Source organism: Eublepharis macularius, chromosome 12 (genome assembly GCF_028583425.1).
Source record: "Eublepharis macularius isolate TG4126 chromosome 12, MPM_Emac_v1.0, whole genome shotgun sequence".
In the NCBI taxonomy this organism is placed as follows: domain Eukaryota; kingdom Metazoa; phylum Chordata; class Lepidosauria; order Squamata; family Eublepharidae; genus Eublepharis; species Eublepharis macularius.
In genome coordinates, this window is record NC_072801.1 from 23,249,042 (window position 1) to 23,269,791 (window position 20,750).

General features: G+C 43.8%; 1 protein-coding gene across 1 annotated transcript in view; it reads right to left on the reverse strand.

Annotated features, from left to right (window-relative positions):
• PRKAR1B (protein kinase cAMP-dependent type I regulatory subunit beta) overlaps positions 1-20,750 on the reverse strand; it is a 116,918-nt gene that overhangs the window by 68,485 nt on the left and 27,683 nt on the right. The window lies entirely within an intron of this gene.

The following is a 20,750-nucleotide window of genomic DNA, read 5'->3' on the forward strand; positions in this document are numbered from 1 at the left end:
GGGGTGGGGCCTGGAGAGGGTTGGGCTTGGGATGGGAGGGACCTCAGTGTCATAGAATCCACCCTTCAGAGCAGCCGTTTTCTCCAGGGGAACTGGTCTCTGTTGCCTGGAGATCAGCTGTAATTCTGGGGCATCTCCAGCTACCACCTGGAGGCTGGCAACGTACCAAAACAGTAATGAAAAATAAAGATAAATTATTCAGAATGGGGGGGAGGATCTCAGGCAGAGAAACAGCAGAGAAGGGGGGAAGCCACTGGAACCCTGTCTGGGAAACAAACAGCTTGGACAGGGAAGTTCTGGAGGAAATATGGAGGGTGGGGAAAGGAGTAAACACTCACACCCTGCCACCGCTCCATGCAGAAATGCCACTCCCGAAACAGCCTTTGCTTGCTAACACTGGTCATCCTCGGGGCTTTAATTCCACAATCTTAGTGAAGAACGGTGGGAGGACAGAAAAAAGGGGGGGGGGATGAGATCCGGAAATCCAGAAAGAGTTGTGCATAGGAAAAGAGAGGGAGAAAGAGGTCACAGAAAAGGGATGGTGAAATAAGGCAGTACATATGGAGCAGAGAGGGGAAAAGAAATGGGAGGGGGTGGAGAAATCTGTTGTGGTTTGCAAAAAGGAGACTGCGTAACGGTTTGAAACAGAGAAAACACAAGTGATCGATTGTAACATAACTGTTTCTGCACAATAAAAAATGTGCGCGAGGCCTCTGGAGTAGTTTTGTGCCCTCCCCAGTAAATTCTTCACCAAGCCAAATGAGTCAGGAGAACAAAGGGATTTTTTGGGAAGATTCTCTCAGACAGCCAGGAGGTCAGCAACCAACCTGGCATATTTTCACTCCCATATATGGGAAACTGCACATTGCAAAATCCCATTATTCGCTTATTTCCTGTCCAGTAGTTCCAAAATTTGCTCGGGCTTGGTTCTAGGAAACACCCGGTCATAAATTTAAACCAAAGCATTATCTTTACCTCTGAACAGTTATCAGCGTGTGCGTGTGTTTTGTTTTTTTGCTGAAGAGGTTTGGTGTGATTCTTACTCACAAGCGACTGCCGGGGAGGGGGGGTGTCCCATGCTGCGGAAACCACAGAGGCATACAAGGAGCTGGCCTTTGGGCATCTGGGGCAGCAGTGTACAGCTGTATTAATCCAGTTCCCATTCCAGATATGACTGGAAAAGATGAGGTGATGGGATGTCCCCTACTTTAGTATATGGGAATCTATAAGAACGTCCTAGCTAAATCAGAACAATGGTCCATCTATCGCAGCATACCGTTTTCCACAGTGACAAATGGGCCATTTCAATGGCGGCGGGGTGGGGAGGTTACATCCCAATCCAAATCAAGTCGGAGAAATTCAGTTTTAGCACACCACTCCCAGTGTAGGTCTGTTTGGCAGGTCCCAGGCAGGAAGGGTGGCCAACTTCCAGGTGGGGCCTGGAGTTCTTCTGGAATGATAACTGCTCTCCAGATGACAGAGAGACGCCTGGGCACGTGTTTGTCAAGTGCCGGGAGATGCAACGTTAGCTGGGAAGCGTAGTTTTGAAAGACAGAGCTGGCAGAGATCACTATGGAGGGGATGGATTCTCTCACAGCCCTCCGCTACCTCTGGCATGCCAGACTGTCTCCCCTTCTGGAGCTTTTTTCCTGCCTCCCTCACTGCTTAAAACGTTGAATGAATTGAGCCTTGGCAGGGCAAAGGCTCTGGAAGGAGAGACACCAGAGGGCTGTGAGAGAATCCGTCCTCTCTGGAGCAGCTCCGTCTTTCAAAAATATGCTTCCCTGCTAACATTGCATCTCTCAACATGTGAAGAACACGTCAGATGTCTTGTGCAGAAAGACTCAGAGATCAGTTCCCCTAGTGGAAATGGAGCTTTGGAGGTTGGACTCTATGGCATCATGTCCCAGATGAGCTCCCTCTCCTACTCAGGCTCTAATGTCTCCAGACTCCACCCCCAAATCATCAGGAATTTCCAAATGTAGAATTGTCAATGCTGCAGGGAGAAAAAGGGGCAAGCTCATGAACAGTGTAGCACAGTGATCTCCAATGTGGCGCATGTGGGATTCTAAGAACTCAGGAGGCATTGGCTCTGGGTTTGCAAGAAGCACTGATTTCAAAACCGCAGCCTCCATCCCAAGATGATGCTTGGACTGCAACCACCTCACATTTTGCAATTGGCCCCAGCACTGCAGCAGTCATTTTGTGATTGCTGCCAAGGCAGCCATTTTGTAATGGCACTCACTCTGAGTTTTCAAGATTCCAAAGTCGCTCACAGTCTCAACAAGGTCAGAAACCCTGGTGTAACATATATTTTGCCTATATGAAAAAAGCTGGCCTCAGGAATGATATAGGTGATCTGATGTGTTCTTTCACACTGCGAATGAATTCTATGTATCTCCAGGAATTATTTTGATGTTCAGCATTACTTTCCCAAGAAGACACCTGATGTGTTTCGCTCAGAAGGGGGAAAGACATGTCACAAATTCATAATAATAATAATAAAAATTACAGTGTAGAGATTATGGCTTGGCAAAACAAGACAGGTGTTCTGAATTTTCCTTGCTCCACTGAACTTTTATTACCCAAGACAAAGACATGCCTCCGGGCACCTGACAGACATGGTTTTAATGCAGTAAGAGTGCCTCACGGGATAATGTGCAGGAGTAAAACCACAGTGAACAACTCCACATTTGTTCAGGGGAACATCTGATGAAAGCACACTGTGGGGAAAATGAACTGTATGGTACCGCTGGAGGTTAAATGTAAGTCCTGGGTCTGGAAAGGAAAACAACTGCACAAGGGGATTATGTATATGACTTTCTGCACATTTTCTCAATACTGCAATCAAAAGCAATAAATACCAAGTATAAGCAAATGGTTGCCAAATTGCATTTAACATAACACTTCATGCTAACCAGACAAGGAAAGAAGATGATGAAGAATTTGTTCAGGCATGAAATCTTTACCTTGTTAATAAAAGTTGGAATAATTAAAAAAAATTACTAGCAGTATCCTACAGGAAAATGAAATTTTAGATTTTGCAAGGCTACAGAAATCAAAGACTAGCTTCAAGTTTCAACAAGCACAGAGCCCTTAAAACCACACATTGTCATCAAAAAGTGATAAATACCCTCTCTTGCCACGTATATATTCAGTCATGTTTGTACAAAGGGGATTGGAAAACGCAATCTAGAGCAAGGAGCATTCACAGAGACATGATTGGACCCCTGTGTAAAAACTTGCCTTAATTCTATTAAAATTGAGGCTGTTACACCAGTGAAAATGACAAGTGTGTACAAAGTGGATTTTTTAAAGTGTTGCATGGGTTTTTTCTCTTTCAAGAGCCAAAGTGGAAAAGTTGATCTAATTATATTTATTTACATGATTCACAGGGATTGTTCACAAACACAATGTTATAAATGCATAGCAGATGCAAAATCCAACCCACACAATTAATGATTGGCACCAAGGGGGAAAATGTCTACATGCACAGAATGGCCTTCTGCTTTATCATAACTACAGGCTATATTCTCAAATAAAGCATTTACTTCAGCTTAAGATGAGGGCTATGGACAGATATAGATGGGGTATGAAGACTATGGGAACAAACTTCATTTAACTTCTGGAATCCATAGACTGCATTCAGATATCATGAGAAACCACCATTTGTAAACTGTGATTTGAGCAAACTCCGGTAGATTTTGATGATCAAATGTAGATAAATAAAATAGAAGAATTTCAAACTAGGATTTTATCTAGTTTTACAAAGAAACAAACTGTGATTTGCTATGATTTAATGGTTTAATTGAACTAACTATGGTTAGCGTGGATTGCTAGCCATTCTTGGCCACCAGTAGGAAAGTATGGGGGAGAATTCCTGGAAGAGATATCATGTCACCAGCATGGTGTCAGCATGATGCTCTAGGATTTGGACAAAACTCTATGGAAAAACTATCAGCCCAGCGCCACTTAAAAAAAAAAATTCTTGTCTCCCTAGAATAGGGTCATTCCACTAACTATGCTTAATTAGGTTGCATCAAACCAGGATCTGAAAGCAGGGTTTGAAGTTCATTTACTGATGACAGTAAGTCATAATTATGGTTTTGTATGATGTATGAATGTAGAGATCATGGCTCTTCCCCCTGCCTTAATGCAGGCTGGACTGCTAGTCAGGTTTCTCCAGGGCAGATAGGAGAAGTGCAAAGACAATGAAACCAGCACTTGCTGAGGCAAACCAGGATTTGAGTGATCAGCCGTGAGATAGTTAAAATAAACCATGGTTTTGCATGAGGTCTGAACAGATACTATCAAATCCCAGCCTGTCCTGAACCATGGGTTAAGTATGGAAAGGAAATACATAACCCCGGTTAACGTTTCCCCAGTACTGTAGGAAGTAGATGTGAACAAAGTGACCACATTTGGCAGCAAGCCCAGAAAAGACTCCCTTTCCCCCAGGAACACTTTAAAAGCTCAGCATTACTTCTTAATAAAAAGGCTGGACAATCCTGAGCCTCTTGTTGGTTTGCTGAGACTTGGTCAAATACATAATGTTACTGTTCCCTTTCAAACACTTCCTCTGGCTCTTTTCTACTGTATACTACATCTTAGGGAAATGCCCTTAATGATGTTTGCCTGGCTGCTAATGTCTTCAAGTGATAAAAATCAGTTCTGGCAAACACCACGTGCACCTTTTTCAGGAAGGGGCCGATAAGGCAGCATTTACCATGCAGCAGTGCTGTTCCCAAAGTCAACTAAGCATGTGAGTTTGCACTCCGGTTTCAAAACAGTAAAGAGTTTAGTAGCACCTTTAAGACTAACCCACTTGATTGTAGCATAAGCTTTCGAGAGCCGCAGCTCTCTGCTAACGAATAAAGTGGGTTAGTCTTAAAAGTGCTACTGGACTCTTTACTAGTTTGCTACTACAGACTAACATGGCTAACTCCTCTGGATCTCTCACTCCAGTTGCCTTAGTCTCGTTGGCTTGAAGCTCAGGGCTAGTTCACACATGCACACGTTCCTCTCTTGATTTCTTCAGGCTTGATGGTTTGCAACCCAGGGAACAGTCCATGGGCAAGTGCGGCAGTCCATGGGCAAGTGGATGCACTAAAAATAAATCTTGCAGTGTTTTTCTGTATGCAGAAGACACAGTGCAAGGGTATATTGTATATTCCTCTCGTGTGGGTATTTTTTTGAAAGTCACAGGTACAACTTAAATTGTTCAAAATGGCTCCTAAAGGGATAACTTGAGAGAGAGCTGAGTCTGTAGTTGTTGTAGTAGTAGTAGTAGTAGTAGTAGTAGTGATGATCAGGGGTCATTTCGTAGAAAAAGAGCTGGAGGAACTTATTAGCATAATTCATTAGCATATACCACACCCCTTGACAGCACCTGAAGTGTGTCATTAGCATAACTGATTTGCATATGCCACACCCTCTGACATCACCTATCCTGGCTGTTTTGGACCCAATCCTGGCCATTCAGGGCTGAAATTGGGCCCAAAATGGCAAAAAGGGGCTGAAAATGGCCAAAAAGGGGCCCAAAATGTTCAGGATCGGGCTGCTGCTGAGCGGGAGAGTGATCCACCACCCGTCAGAGGCCCGATCCGGGCCGTTTCGGGCCAAACGAGCCCAAAATGGCTGAGAGTTAGGTGGGCGGGGCCACCTGTCATGTGACCTCTTTGGGGAACTGCCAGAACTGCATCCCTGCACGTTCCCCCTCAAAACGAGCCCTGATGATGATGATGATGATTTTCTGTACTGTGAAAATGCATTTGTACACTGTACTTGTAATTCATTACTAATCTGCATGGAATAAACAGCACACACAACTGGAATGAGAACATTCCTTGTGTTCATGGATGATAAAAGAGAAAGTCAAATTAAATGCTATATTTTGCAGGATTCTTTGCAGTACTGCTTGCACAAGTGCAACAACACTCAGCACATTTCCCTTCCCACTCACACATCGCTGATAACTGCATTCTTGGGGACTGACGACCAAATGTGTGAATGGCTCTGCTGAAAATGGCTGAGATTCAGATGCAACGTATGTTCTATTTGTGGCGTTTTATCTGTGCGATGATTCATGCCTGTATAGAAGACATCACACGAGCAGCAGTCATTTAATGCTTTTTTGGACCATTTGTAGACTGCAAATGGGGAAGTGGGTTCACAGCAACAAACACCATCCCCAACATATGTACACATTCATTTGACGGCCAGGTGTGAGGAATAAGTGTAGTTCCTGACTACACAGAGAGAACCATATACGTATATCGTTCTGATCTGCTGTGCACAGTGGCTTCAATAAATATGCTTGGGGGACAGGGGGAAGCTATCACCAGGATCCCAACACCTTTCCCCTCAATATGCGTTCCTTTGTCATCTGGAAAGGGGCTTTAAATCATTCGCACAAACATGTGAGCCAGCCCTGTACAGCTTTCCTGTCTTCGGGTGTGTCCAATACCAGACGGTATGGAAGATGTTGATAGCAACCCCAGACAATCCTTAACATTTATATTCATGCATATTAATAATAAATCTATTGGCAGAGGTGGACTAATGACATCTGTGGTGATTTTTCCAGGTTCCTCTCTTGGCAGGGATTTTTAAATGGCCACAGTCAACTCTTCCCTGAGAATTGCGTGGGCAAGAGGGGAAGAGACGTGGGGAGGAAATGGGGGCCGAGCCTGCAGCAGCTGGCCCTGTGGTGCTTTGCCAGGGACTCCAGGCATTAAAAAGGGGAATCTCAGTACTTTGCCTAATGAGCTATTGAGGACTGGATGAGTACTCCAGTGGCTGCCTGGCAGTATGGTGCCATTGGGCTGCGCAGACGCCCTAAATGCCGGCATCCCAGCTATCGGCTTTCTGTCTCATCACTGGAACAGCACCTCCCACCTGTTCCACTCTAAAGCTGCAGTTCCGCACTGTCACCGGCTATATTGTCTTCAAGCTTCTCCACTCCCTTCAGGCCTAGATTCAGGCCCGGCCACCCACAACCCCAGTCAGCTCATAGCTGCTGCTGCTCAATCTCAATGTCAGCAGCATAATTATGCTTTGAAGTCAGGATCAATAAGGGCCTTATCAAATAGTTTCAGCCAAATTATGGATAATACATCTTCTTTCCCTTAAGAAATGACAGGTACGAATGAGCCCAAGTCATTAATTAGTCTCAATTTCCCGCGGTGTCTCCTATTCACATGTCCCCAAGCATTTTGTGGTACATTTGCATATCTGATGGAATCGAGGCACCAATGTGCGTTTCCCTTCCCTGGTAGATTCTCGTATTTATCATCCCTCTTCCCTTCAATTCCTCCCTCCTTGCCACCACCCAGGTAGCAAATTAAATTAACATTTTGCACTTCTTTTTCTAGGTAGTAATTGTACAACACCCAGATCGAACATAACAGCACACATGTACTCTCTCTCTGTAAATTGAGAGGCAAGATTTCATTGTCTGGAGAGACTTGTCCAACACTTGAGAGGAAGAGATTGGGTCTACATTAGCTCCCAAGCCTGCTACTCCTTTAATCCTCATCAGAGTTAACCCATCTTTCAGATTCTTCTTCCAGATTGACCAGGGTGTCATCCAACAGTTTCTCTGGGAATCTATTACCACAAGTATTCAGGAGCTATGCAAAGAAAATATGGAGATACACCCATAGGTTCTCATCATTGGTCAGAGAGGTGATTGAATGAGTTGCATTTCAGTTGTCATGGAAAATGAACAAAGGCTCTATTCATGTGTGCTACGGACCTCCCTAATGCTCTGATTCAAAAACCTTAAGTGCTTTGGCTTGATGCTCATCAACAATCCTACGCATCTTCCTGGGAGGAAAAGTATCAGTGGGGTGGAAGTAATTCATCCTAATGGTGATGATGCAGTATGAGTGCTGGAAGATATTGGCCTCGGATGGAGAAGGTGTAGCCATGCTACTCATCTCCAAAGAAGATGGGCTCTTTGCACTCTGGAGGAACCTCAGCCATTCTCTTCCCAGATCAAAATATACATCAGAGACGTAGCTGAGACAGTCAAATAATTGTACCAGTAGGCGCACATGCACCTGCTTCCTTTAATTTCAGATAATTAATGTACTGTGATTTTGTTGGGTTATAAATATCAACCTAGTAAACATGGTGCTATTTTAATCATGCTGCCTCTATGTCATGCCACAATTTTTTTTAAAGGAAAAGGAAAGATCAGGGTGTAGGGGGAGGTTATAGAGTGGGTTTTGACATGATTTCCTCTTTTTCATAGTGCCTTAGAGGAATTTCAAGTTGAGTTTTCCAAATATTTCTTTTGGAGCTATAATTTAATATCACCTTATTATAATAAACTGCATTGTTACTTTACTTTCCCTGTGCCTTAGCGATGATGGCGGGGCAAGCCTGTCTGGTCAGCAGTGAGTTAGCAAATCTCAGTTCTTGACGCCAATCCTGAACTATTAGAGTGGCAAGGATGATGTATTGGTAAGTCCCTAGGCAAAAATCATGCTTTTTGTTCATGTCTGAGGCAACTTGAAATACCCTAAAATGTCATCTCCATTACAAAAATATCCTGTTATTTTTTTCATGGTATGTGAGCATCACGACAATAGGGCTTTAACACCTGAAAACTACCATCGTTTGGAAACTTTTAGAGCTAGCTTTTAGGTAAAAGATCCTCTTCTCTGAGACGTAACTCCAACTGTCCATGCCTGAGGGGGACAAGTCACATCGTTTGATTCAGTTCCTCCTGTTCAGTAACAGCCCCAGGGAACTTCTCTAAGGCATTTTTTCTCTCCTCAGGATCTAGTTTTTTTGTCTACTTAAAATAATTTTGTTGGTTTAGCCTTCTTTCCCTCTTCTCTCAAGTTCTTCTTTCCACTTTTTTACTGTCTATACCTGTCAGTGTATATAGTTGAGGTAGAAACAGTTAGATATTAGGGCTTTTTTTTGTTTTTTACTTCAACTCAAGCCTTCTTTGTCACTAATCTGTGCTTGACAGAGAAGAGCTGGGAGGGTGCTGACTTTATACTGTTCTGTTAATCAAACCCTGACAAAAAAAAGTAACCTCCTCTACAAATATGACTTGAGGCAGGTGTGCAGCTCAGACGAGTGCCCGGCTTGCTCTGTCAAGCTTTCATTTTTAAAACCAGCTTTAAAAAAAATGGCCTCTGGCATTCTAAACTCACTAAATGCTAACTACGGAGAACGGTGAAAAATGCTGCCCCCCTCAAGGACTCAACATAATGCTGAGCCAAATTACGTTGGTTAAACCCCACCCTCCCCAAAATACAGCTATGACATTTTATTTTTTGAACTCATTGGAACCAAGAGAAAATTACTATGCAAATTCCTTCAAGTTAAAGCTTTAAATCTCAAACAATTACAAAACATCAGGGTTGGATCCACAGCAAAGCTTCAGTCCACACCAAGGCCGTTTCCACACGGCTTACCTTGTTCCAGAAAAGAGCAAAATCTCATGCGAAATCTCGAGAAGACGCTGTTATCACATCTTCTCGTGCAATAACAGCATCTTCTCGCGCAATTTCGTGCAAGATTTCGCTGTTTTCCGGTACAAGGTAAGCCGTGTGGAAACGGCCCAAAGCTCAGGACTAAAAATAGTGTCTAATCAACCTGAATCATCTAGTCTTTTCACGTTAAAGCAGGAGTTGCTTCCCAGTCAGCATCTTGTTCAACTGTTTTGATCAACATCACATAAACATGGTATTCTATTTTTATATATGACAATGGTAGCTAAGCTTTTATATGTACAAAAATGGGAAAGTACAGTACTGCCTTCAATGGATGACTGGATTGTGAAAATGATGGAGTTAGCGGAGATGGCTAAATTTACACCTCTGATCAGAGATAAAACACTGTCTACTTTTATAGTAAACTGGAAACCACTTATTGACTTTCTGTGTGAGACAAGAAAAAAAGAACTGATGATTTGTGTATTTGATTTCTAAGAAGATAAATTTGGGAAATCTAATTTGAAGGGGGGCAGTATCGAAAAGGTAGATTTTGGAGGTATAAAAGCTACAAGTATAATGTTTGTAAAGATATGATAGGTGTTGTAGAGAAAAATGGAAATATGTATTTTTTTCCTTTGTTCTTTTTAATTTTTGTTCTTTTTCTCTTTTTATTTCTTTTTCTTTTCTCTCTCTTTTCCCTTTTTATTGGGATTTTAAACTTATCAATAAAATAAAAAGTATTCATTAAAAAAAACCCACACAAACTCCGATATGCGAAAGAAACATCCTTTCTTGGATGGGCCTCAAGTCAGCATTGGTGGGACACCTGTTGAAACATGGCAGAGATGGCTTGGCCTATCCCCTCTTCCCCAGAATGGGATGTTGCCAGGACAATCACCCATTTCATGTCAGTAGAAAAGTTCTGAGAGAGTTTCTTGTAGCTTTTCTGGTACCACTGAGACTCACAGGAAAGAATCCTGCTCCACTTCTTCCACCAAGAGAGCACACATCCTACAGTGATGCGACCACTGCATGGCATTCCAGCTCCAAAAGCTGTTCGTTCCCCGCCTCCCGCCCCTGTCCCTTTGTAAAGAGCAGTGGATTTTTGTCACAGTGAATTCTCTGACTAAGAACTGCCATAGAAAGATCTACCCTAAATTCCACTTACACTTAATCCACTTAAACAAGAATAAGGGGAATGCAAACAAATTCCTTGTATTTCTTTTCTTGGAAGTAATGTTCGTATAAATCCATACGTTTGCTTGCCTTCCACGTGATAGGGTTTAGAAGTTTCCTTTGCATTACATTCCCAAACCGGTTAACCTATTCATTCCCTGGCTACGCAAAAGCTGTTTTTGTGTATTTTCATAAAGAGCCTTCTCAGCAGAGGGGGGGAAACGCAAGGAATTTCATAAGAAAGAGTAGATGAGATTATATTTTATATATAGTGAAAGAATACAGGCTTTTCCTCATGTTATAACAACATGCACTGGGAGTGCTTTACTGTAACATCTGAAAAGGTCTATATATTTCTTCTCATACACCGAATTCCAAGTTATTTGGCCCACCTGTTAGCCATGCTGAGTCCAACCAGCTGGAGTTTAAAAAAAAGAATGCTTAGAATTTGGCCTGTATATTATGTATGGATCAGACAGTTGATAAGTACAGAATTTTTTTTTTTGTACTCTACAGAAATTGTGGTGGGAAGCAAATCTGTGTAGTTTTCCAAAACGACCTGGCTTCTATGCTTAAATACAGAAGAAAAATGATGGTTGAGGTGCCAGAATTAAATCCCTGGCTGTTTCTTTCCCAGTTCTTTGAACTTTTACCTGCACACATTTCCAGGGGACGTCAACACATACATCAAGTCTCAGCCAAAGCATTTAACTGTTGAGATTCAAAAACTTCCCAGTTGTACTCAGCATCTAACACTCATTTTTAAGGCCTCCAGATCACAAGCAATGAAATGGAAGCTGCCGTTGGGGACAATGGAAGCTCTGGATGTAAACTGATCTCTTGGTCTTGCAGATTTGGGACTTCAGGATCACCTTTGCCAGGTGAGGGACATGCTCCCCTTGCTGTCCGCGCATGCAGCGCTCCACATACTCACGACCCATGCACACATGAGACGTTTTGCACTTGAAAGAGATGCTTAAAAACTAACTGAATTTTCACACACCCTTGGGTTTTGAACAAGGTCCGAAAGCTTTAATTAGTTATGACAGCTTAATCATCTCATTTATTAATTTAGCACAGCAACTTTTAAAATAATGTGTGCTCATTCTTATTTTTGGAAAGAGAGCTGGCCCATCCATTAGGCACACCTGGGCAATCACCTAGAGCACTAGAAGTGCAAGAGGGCCAAAGCCAACCTTGCCACCAGCCTGCCCACCTGCCTGCCAGTAGAATTGGGGTCTGCCATGACAAGTGGCAATCCTAGGAAATGCCCCTAGCCCCAGTGGGCATCCCACAGCAAGCCAGCCCCCCTCCTTCGATCAGTGGAAAGCGTGGTCAGTGTCTTTCCCACAGTGCAATGGGGAGACAGCGGGTGGTGGCTGGCAAAATCATTCCCCAAGAGTGCCAGAAATCCTTCGGCCAGCCCACTCTGGAAGTTATTTGGGTTGTGGCTGTGTTAACTAAAGACCATTGGTGATAAAATAAATTAGGGTGCCACACAAGGATGTAGGAGATCTGAGTTCAAATCCCCACTCTGCCATTAAGTGACCTTGGAATGGTCACCCTCCTGTAACTTACCCTACTTTATAGGGTTGTTGTAAGCATAAAGTAGGAAAGGGAGAACTCTGGAGGAAGGCCAGGATAAAGGTTCACTACACAGTATAGTATCCATCTGATTCGGGGATTCACCTACTTATGTTTTAAAAGGAAAAAGTGTTCATGGAGCTCCCGGTATCTTGGGTCATTTGCCTGAAGTGGTACCTTTCATCTTTTGTTTAACACCCTGCCCCAAGACAGTCGATACTGGTACGAAATTAAAATTATTTTCATCACTGCTGAGCAAAAAAAACCCCGTGACCATCTTGATCCAAATGGCCAGTTTTCGCTTAACTGGGAAATGGCTCAGTCTGGATGTTGCCTGGCCTTTCGTTAGAGACCAGCTGTCCACATTATTTATATCAGCATATTTCATCCACTTAACTGCGAATAGACTGAATGGTACATCCAGAGGAAGAACAAAATGTTTGCGCAAACCTTTTTTGAGCAACACAGGGTTCGAAAAGCAAACACATGTAACAGTGCCCACCGGGGCAACTATCTGTGCCCCCGAAAAGCACATACACACAATCAAAGTGGGCCAAACTATTGAGGGGTGGGAGAAGAATAGAGTTACTCATCATATTTACACAATGCGACTAATGTATCAAGCGGAGAACGGATTGCCCTTTTGTTCGTTCAGCAGGTCAAGTGGGGAGGCCTTTGGCGGACAGTGAGAGAGCGGATCGTGGTCTAAACCTGCTTCTTTCATGTCTACCTGCGTTTACTGAGGAGGGCTGAGAGAGACCAATGGCTAACGTTATCTTTAACAAACACCCCCATTAAACTTGTCAACAACCAAGTAGCATTCCCTGGGCAGAATGGGATTAGGAGGTGGTTTATCATCTGAAGCATCTGCTCAACATGGTGTGGTGCGGTTAGGCCATCTTGCTGTTTCTATGGAACTAGTTATCTTAGGAACTTTACACATTAGCCACAATATTGTCCCAGAGCATTAAATGAAAAGGCCAAACTATTACCCCACGGCCCTATAGGCGATTTCTTTAAATTTACAGTCCCAAGTAACTCAGAGCGGCTTACTTCTGAGGAATCCTGTTTAAAATTGGGCAATAAGTCTTCCCAAACTGGAAAGAATCCTCACGTTGCATAAGAAACAGTAATTAAAGACCTTTTGTTAAGATCAACTAAAATATCACGAAAGTAATGAGCAAGGTTTTGAGTTCTCTAGAACTCTTTATCAGGCTGGATGTTCAGGGCAAAGAGGAGAGGGAGAACGTGTCAGATGGGGATGACAACTGGGGTTGCCAACTCCAGGATGGGAAATTCCTGGATATTTGGGGTTGAGGCTTAGGGAGGGATCTTCACGGGGTATAATGCCATAGAGTCCATCCAGCAAAGCAGCCATTTTCTCCAGGAGAACTGATCTTTGTGGCCTGGAGATCCATTGTCATTTCAGGAGATCTCCAGCCACCACCTGGAGGCTACTTAAGGTAAAGGTAAAGGTAAAGGTAGTCCCCTGTGCAAGCACCGAGTCATTACTGACCCATGCGGGGATGTCGCATCACGACGTTTTCTTGGCAGACTTTTGTTACGGGGTGGTTTGCCATTGCCTGCTTAAAGATACAAAATCCTCCGTGGATAATGAGTTCTTATATACAATTCCTAAGTTTAATATTGAAAGTGCACAGTGCTCAAAAGTGAATAGATACAAAAGATGACAACCCTCTTTGTAAATGGGAACAATAATCGCATTGGTCCAGGCATTGGGCATCTGGCCAGTCTTATTTACCATAGTGAAGAGAGAAGCAAGCAGAGGGGCCCACCACTCTGGATCAGCTTTCAGCACCCCTGGGATTATCGCATCTGGACCAGGAGCTTTACCTGATTTGAGCCGATCTATAAGAGTTATTATTTCCTCCGGAGTGACAGGAGGCCACTCTGGGAGACCATCCAGGGGAGAATAGTGAATAAATACAATCACAATCTTATAAATATTCCACTATATGAAATAAATACTTATAATAAATACCAATAAATATCGTAACTATGTTCACATCCTATTACTCTTAAAGTTCCAATTCGATATTCTCAAAGGACCATGAAAACTATCTTTAAAACTTTAAGTAGTGTAATAGTAGGTTTAATTGTATATGGCCAAAGGCCGTCACAATACAAAGTTAAAAACCACTTTTAAGTAGGAATCTAGGTTCCGTGGAGGAGGCTGGCGACCGTGAAGGACAGAAGTTTGTAACCATCTTAAGATGAAATGCAGGAAGTGCTACCAATTTAATGGCCTGTATCCAATTATACATACATGGGTCGCATCCCTCTCCCCTTCTGCTAACCCTTCTGGCTCTGGGAAAGATAATTCCCAGGGTTGTGGAATCCATGCGGGGAAATAACTCCATGGGTTGGGGGAAGGGCAGGAATGAGAAGGGATGAAGCATAAATCCTACTAAGAGGAGGAGAATTTTATCCCCCTTTTCCTTCCTCACTCTAGCCCCACCCCAACCCAAACCACGTGGCCCACACGAACCCTTTCAGTAAAGACAGAATTTAAGGATGTTGTAATGGAGGAAAGTGATTAAAAACAGCAATAAACGGGATGCAATTGAAAAACAAACAGAACTTCTAGGTGAGATTTTTAAGAAAGAAAATGATTCAGTGGCCAGGGAGGAGGAGGATAAATATTTTTGAAGCAAATGGATTCTTGCATATTTCATTCAATCTAAATTTTGGTTTTCTGGGGGTGGGGGTGGGGAACCCTGATGAAACCAACATCAAATGATGTTGCAGTGGGCAGCTTGGTGGAAGGAAATGTGGCCAAGCAAGCCAAAGTCACCACAGCCTGCCCAGCCCAAGTTTGTAGGAGGGAAGGATTCCCAAAGAGAGATCTGAAGATCCCCATCAGGGATAACATGAGATAACTGATTGTATTTATAAGCAGACTCTGGCCCACACTAGGTATGGCGGGGGCTCCAGGGCTATGGCTCAGAGGCAGAGCCCCAGGTTTGATTCCTGACTCTTCAGGGGCTGGGAAAGACCTTTCCTCTGTTAGAGGCCCCAGAGAGCTACTGCTAGTGTGAGCAGAAAGCATTTGTCCAAATTGGTACACAGCCTATATTGTCCTCTCCTTGCTGCCATTTTCCTTCAAAGCACAAAAAGAGTTCTTAAAAAATGCAACAGCTGTCTCATTTACAATGGGACTTCTAGTGGCTTCTAATTAAGGCAGGATGCTACCACGGCTCTGCATATCGTTTGAAAAGCAACAGAGACAGCATCTGTCTTTTCCCAGCTGTTCTTCCCCAGGGATGCTGATGAGGCATCTAAAGCCAACCGCAAACTTACCCTTGGCTCATCTTGGCTAAGAAAAGGTAACTGAGAAAAGCTGGCTCTCTTTGCTAATGCATCTCTGAGTCAGGGAGCAAAGCTATTAGTATTAAAAGAAGCTGTGTCTTGCTTTCTACTGAGAAACCTCTCCCTAGATACTGATGATTTGGGGAATTATTGTCTTATAGCATTGCATCTCTTTATGAGCGAGGCATCTGTGTGCCGAAGGTGGACCAGAGCCCAACTTTCCCAGAAGATAATGGATCTCTAGTCCCAGATCAAGCTGGGTTCCAGTTCACTTTGGGCAGCTCTATAAATGTATGCGTGTGCCATCAAGTCACAACCAACTCATGGTGACCCCAGAAAGGGGCTTTCAGGGCAAGTGAGGGGCAGAGCTGGTGGTGTGGCGTTGCCTTCCCCTGCAAAGCAACCCCATCCTTCCTCAATGGTCTCCCATCCAAGTACTAACTAGGCTGGCCCTGCTTAGCTTCCGAGATCTGGCGAGATCAGGCTGTACTGTGCCATTCTATCACCCTTTGAGCAGCCCTAACTGATGATATTTGTCTGGACGTAGACAGAGGGAATGTGCATCTCCACCTCTCAGTGGCCTTTGATAAATAATATTTATTCTTTATATCCTGCTTTTCGTGCAGGAAAATATAGCAGAGTTGGTGTAAAGGTTGTGCATTGGAAGTAATGAGAATAGACACACACACTCCAGTGTAGCTCTGCAAAATTACTTTACTAAAGGTTAAAAATAGGGTTACATTTGGAGAAAATAATAAATTGCTAAGCTGACTACATCTTGCATGAGAAGTAACTGAGAGAGAGAGTAGTAGAGAGAGAGGATAAAGAGCAACTATAAACTACAGTATATAGCATCACTTAATTGCCCTCCCCAATAAACAAGTTGCCTAATAAAAAATCCTAATGCTACTTCATTATGCTTAGTGACTCTCATTTCCATGGTGGGAATCCAACTTTGAGGCCTAAATGGTTACATGCAAATAAGTTTACTAATTAAGTAACACAAATAGTTTAACTCTTTCATGACTTAAACGAAAACACTTGCTAAATCCCAACATTTCTCCCCAGTGAGTACCCAAAGAGACTTATATCATTCTCCCCTCCTCCACTTTATCCTCAAAAGAACAATCCTTTGAGGTAGGTTAGGCTAAAACTGGCCCAGAGTTACCCAGCTATCTTCCGTGGCTGAGTGGGGATTCAAACCTGGGTCTCCCAGATCCAAGTCCAACACTCGAATCTCTACACTTTGCTGGCCACCGGATCTAATTGGCAGTCTGCAAAGACTGGTAATAGGAGCCATTCTTTGGACAGTAATTTAACTTCCAAATATGCAGGAAAGGGCAGCCAAAATAATCAAGGGTGGGGGTGGAGCACCTGCCCTAAAATCTGAGACTTTTCTATTTAGAACAAAGGGGGGGGCAGGAACTTCACTGACATTAGGCATTTACTGGTGGTTCTGAAGGGTTTCCGTGTAGAACTCCAGGCTTGCTGTGGGCCTAGAAGTGACGAATTGTCGCACTGGATCAAAGATATTGGGATTTGGAAAAGTTTCTGCAAGAGCAGAAGGTTCTTCCCTGGATAGGCAGAAAAAAGTTTGTAAAGTCTCAGCAAACCCTACCTCTTACAACAGTGACAGGTGTGCGCCCATCTGGGTAGAAGACAGAGCATCCTCCAAAACAACTCTGGTACTTGTGCCATTGGGCCTCGGAATTCTCTTCCTGTTTGCAGGACTCTGGCTGAAACACAGTCTCCCCCTTCCCCACGACACTCTTAAATCTGTTTTAGTGATGTTCTCTGCCTCTACATCAGGCAAGGAACCAACTTGGGCCAGAGACAGACAGGCAGACGTTGCCCATCTCTGGGGGAGTGAGAGAACCCAATCACTTGATGCCTGCTGAGGCAATACTCCATATCCTGGTACGCTCTGTGGGAGAGGGGGTTTGGTGGCTGCCATTATACAGGAAGAATATTGAACAAATGTGAAAAACAGGGGCCACTGAAAAGGCAGCTGCAGGAATGCAGATCAGATGTGCGTTTTTCCAGATGTGGCTTCAGGCTTTCTCATCAACACCTGTCAAACCTTTCTGGTCCCACACCCACCCCGCCCTCAGTATCTGAAATCCCAGTTTTACAACAGGCACTTCTCGGGACCGTTGCAGCCATTGCTGCTCCGCATGCAAGACAAGCCAGGGCGAGATGTCCAGGGGTTAGGGGTACAAAGCTGTGAAAAAGCTGCAGCCAAACTCCAGATATGCCAATGGGGGGGTCTCTGTGAAATGTCTAAAAAACCTGGAGGGTGCAGTTTGGAAAGGGGAAACCACAGTGGGTGGGCAAAGCAGAGTCAAATCCCATTTCCTAATCCTCTTTTCCCTCCCAGCCATCAATCCCAGATACATATCCGAGGGAATCCAGGGTGGGGGGCAGGGTGTGGCAGGTAGCTGCTTGCAGCTTCTTCCCTGAAAATAGATCCAGAGGAGTTAGCCGTGTTAGTCTGTAGTAGCAAAACAGAAAAGAGTCCAGTAGCACCTTTAAGACTAACCAACTTTACTGTAGCATAAGCTTTCGAGAACCACAGCTCTCTTCATCAGATGCATCTGACGAAGAGAACTGTGGTTCTCGAAATCTTATGCTACAGTAAAGTTGGTTAGTCTTAAAGGTGCTACTGGACTCTTTTCTATTTCCCCTGAACATGACACTCCCCACTCCCCCCCCCCACTGTCTTTTACATGTTTGGGCAACGATAGAAGAATATAAAAGGGGCCCTGCTGGATTAGGCCAGTAGTCTATCTAGCCCAGCATTTTATTTCACACCGCTGACCCGCCAGAAGCCTCCAAGCAGTACACAGCATTAAGAAGCTTACTGCCTCTGAATATGGAGGGTTCATTCTGTCACTACAGCCATAGATTTGTCTTATTTTCTTCTAAAGCCAATTAAACTAGCGATCATCTCCACAACCCGTGGCAGTGAATCTTGCCAGCCAATTGCTCTTGGAGTGAAGAAATACATCCTGAGCTCAGGGTTTCCACAACTGGCTCTGCCACTGGATGCCTAAATTTGGCCCTTGAGGAGACCTGTGCTGGACAGCTCCACCTCGCCTGCTCTGCAGGGAAGGCATTCGTAGCAGCGGCAGCTGCTAAATGGTACCACTACAACTGCTTGACAGGGGAGAGGGTTTTGCTATCTCTGTCCTTATGTTCATATCCCGCTGTGCCTCCAAGGAGCTCAGGGTGGTGTATATATAATTGTTTCCTCTGTTTCCTCCTTCCAACAGCACCCTGTAGTAGACTGGCTGGCCCAAGTTCACCCAGCAAGCTTCCACAGCAGAGCGGGATTTGAACCTACGTTTCCTGGACCTTAGTTAGCCGTGGCACACACACATCCCAGAACCTTTCTGCATTATATCAATGACAGTAGGAAAAGAGGAAGGCCTAAAACGAGATGGCTTGACTCAATAAAGGAAGCCACGTCCTCCAGTTTGCAGGGTCTAAGCAAGTCTGTTAATGATAGGATGTTTAGGAGGTCTTTCCTTCATAGGGTCGCCATAGGTCAGAGGCGACTTGATGGCACATCACACACACACATCAATGGTATTTCAGTCACATGTCATTTTGTATTCACAAAACAACAGTGAATCTGTACACTATGTTGCTGTACACTGTCTCTTTATAGATGCCCCATGACAGCATCCCAACCTGAAGATTAATGTCTCTTACCCCTCTGATAAGTGTTTATACTTCTGACAATCAAAGTAACAGATTTTCTGAGTTTTTTTTTTACTGCAGGCTCTTTGTCATGATGCTTCTTTCCTTTCCTTTCCTTTCCTTTCCTTTCCTTTCCTTTTTTTTTTTTTTGGTAATAATCTTGAACACAGTGACACCAGGTGGCAGACACCAACATGGTCACTCTGTTATGACCAGATTCAGATCCACTTGATCCTCCATAGTCAAGGGCCAAAAGATCCCCCTATTAAATAACATTCTCCTAATTATACTAAATGCAAGTGGCTGTGAGTTTGCTGAGGTCTCAGGTCCAAAAACACAAAGGGATTTTCAAAATTGTGGAGAACAAACCAATTGGCTTAGAGGGTCTAACTAGGATTTTCTGAGAAATGTATTAATAGAAAACATTATTAGGTTGTTTGTTTATTCCCCGTTTTTCTCCCCAAGGGAGACCCAAATTGCTTTCCACTCCTCCGCTTTATTCTCACAACAACAAATCTGTGAGATAGGGGAAAGTGAGAGAGAGTGACGGGCCCAAGGTCACCCAGGAAACTTGTGTGGCAGAATAGGGGTTGCCTGCATCCTAGTCCAACACTCTAACTACTACAGCGTGCTGGACAAGTGTTCCAACAACACTATCTTGTTGCAATCATGAGACTGTAAGGATTAGGAAAGTTAATAGTATTATCCCCATAAATCAGACAGCTGAGGCAGAATGCCTTCCTAAGGCAACCTGGGAAGTTACAAGCAGAAGTGAGATTCAGTCCAGGGACTCCATGATTCATACGTCGGTCTTTTACTGCTATGTTATCCCAGCACTCTACAAATGCTTCTGCTGTGATGTTGCTGGGTGGTATGACATGGGGTTGACCAACAGGGGGGGGAAAGGGGGAGTTGATCTGCATGCAAAGATATCATTGTAAGAATCTGTGGAGGTACAACTCCAGCAAGGGATATGCCAGCCAAGATGCAGGGACATGACACAGTTCTTCCCAGGAAGCACCCATTCTGTGTCCTCTTATCATGGTCACCATCGTTCATACGCAACTGCAACGTTTTCCCTCCTCGGAAAAAGGAATTTCTTTTCTTAAAAAAAAAACCCTGATAATATAACCAGGAGTTACCAAAGGAAGAAAGTATTCTATTACAATCCAGTCTAAATATCTCCACGCAGCAGCTGACGCAACGTGGCGTGTCGGACTCTTCCAGCTGTTGCCATTCATTCAAAGGCCACCTTTGTTTGGGGTAAGTCTTAGAAACTGTTACTTTTTACAAGGACAAGGATCAGGCCAGCTGCCCACCTCACAAGACGCAACACACATCGAGTCAAAGACCCTAGGCGATGTAATCTGTCATTTGATGACTCTGGAGGAATCTCATTACAATCAACTGGGCACTCTAGGCTTTGTGGGCCGTGGCCAATATAACCAACACATAAAACAAGAAGTTAACAATTGGGTGCTTGTATCACTAAAACAAGGA